Genomic DNA, 1,990 nt, shown 5'->3' on the forward strand with positions numbered 1-1,990 from the left:
CAGCTGCTTGTTGATCTTAGCATGCTAACAGCTGCTTGTTGATCAGCTTTAATCTGTAAATGTCTGAAACGTTACACATCCTGTTAAATGTCACGTTTTATTCCAAAAACTTCAACCTTCTGCTTTAATTCTTGTCTCTAATAATGATCACCTCAGCCGTTACCATGGTGACAGCCACCATCATCCTGCCGAGTAATGCAGACCAGCTGTGACGTTTCTGACGCACGCTGTCTACTGCTAATGGCTCCACAGAACCACGGTTAACAGCCAGATTCAGCTAAGCGTCCCTTTATGACGGATAAATGACGGATTTTTGGAATTAGACGTAATTATGAGGCGTTTTGTGGATGTAATCCAGCTCCGTCCCGCGGTAATAAGTGTGAATAATGGATCTGATTCTGGTTTGTTTCTGCCAGCCGGAGCCGCCGTCTTTGTTCTGGATCAGAGCTGCTTGTCCTGATTAGAGCAACATTTTTACAGCATCTGATCATAAACATGCAACATGTGTTTTCTGTGCACGCGTGAAAACATTCCCGTCTCCAGATCTGAGTCAGTGGGAGCCGAGGCTGGCGTCTCCTCAGGGGCCAAACGTTTGCTCATGTTTAGCTAATGCAGCAATTTGTCACCAGGCAGCGTTTAGAGTAACTGATTAGAATAATAAGATGTGATTAAATTAATGAATCTGGAGCCGTTTCTGTCTGCTGGGGGACTGAAGCTACGACCCGGCAGCACCGTTAGTCCAGGAATCTTTATTCTATCGATTATTCTGATGACTAATCAATTACTTTGACAATCAATTGGAAATTCCAACAAACTACGGCTGCACCGAATCATTAGTTTTGTAATGAAGATTAATCAGATCAACATTGTGACTTTCTGCATATTTTTCATTTTACCACTTAAACCTTTTCATCCAGGATCAGAAATGCATCCAACATGCAAATCAACAAATAATTTCATTTCCTTTTGATAAGAAAATCAACATTTTATCGCCCGACGTTCCTCCAGTGAACTTTGATCAGATTAAAACTGGATGTGACATCAGAGAAGCTCAGACTGATCAACTCAGATCAGATCAGTTACTGGGGCTGAACTGGAAGCTGCTGGGAGTCTGAGAGGATTGAGATGCAGCAGGGAGACAATACTGAATGTAATCAGTTCCTACCAGCTCACCTGGGCTCCGATCCAGGCCTGGCTCACACACACACACACACACACACACACACACACAGGCCTGCGCTTTGTGACAGAAACTGATCCTGTTGATTATCTGCTGCAGGAATCTGGGAAATGGAGGATTTGCATTTTAATTCGCTTCACTCAGTTTTGAGTCGCGGGACAAAATTTGTCCTGCTTGTTTTTTTTGGGGGGTTTTTGTCCACAAACGATGGACGGAGATTCAAATGTTCCTCCTATCAGAGCGCGAGAACGATGAGCAGCTCTGACTGCGGCGGCAGCAGCCGTCATGGCCGCTCTGCACCTTCATCCCGCCATCTGCAGCTGATGATGATGATGATGATGATGATGATGATGATGATGATGATGCAGTCAGCTGGTCGGACACTGAGGCGCTTCGGTGTAAGAATGTTTTTCAATCTCACAGTCCAGAAATTGAACGATGTTCATAACGCTGCGTCTCCCTAATGGTTTCCAGTAACCGTCCAGTTACACAAACTCAAGTTATAAAAATACATTTTCTTTATGGAAACAAGCCAGTTTCGAAAACTCTCGTTTTAAAATGAAAAGATTTTGTGCTGAGGTGGTTTTAATGTCTCAGAACTGAAAAGAATCACATGATGAAGAGCCGGCTGTGAAGTGAAGGAGGAATCTGTTTCTGTTGGTTTGTTTTAACAACGTGCAGCTGGACCCACAGAGATCCACAGAGATCCACAGCATCACAGAACAAAACAGAGAAAAAGGTTTATTTGTGATGGAAACAGATTCTGCCTGGTTTCTTCCTGGTTTCTTCCTGGTTTCTGCCTGGTTTCTT

This window comes from Poecilia reticulata, linkage group LG11 (genome assembly GCF_000633615.1).
Source record: "Poecilia reticulata strain Guanapo linkage group LG11, Guppy_female_1.0+MT, whole genome shotgun sequence".
NCBI lineage: Eukaryota > Metazoa > Chordata > Actinopteri > Cyprinodontiformes > Poeciliidae > Poecilia > Poecilia reticulata.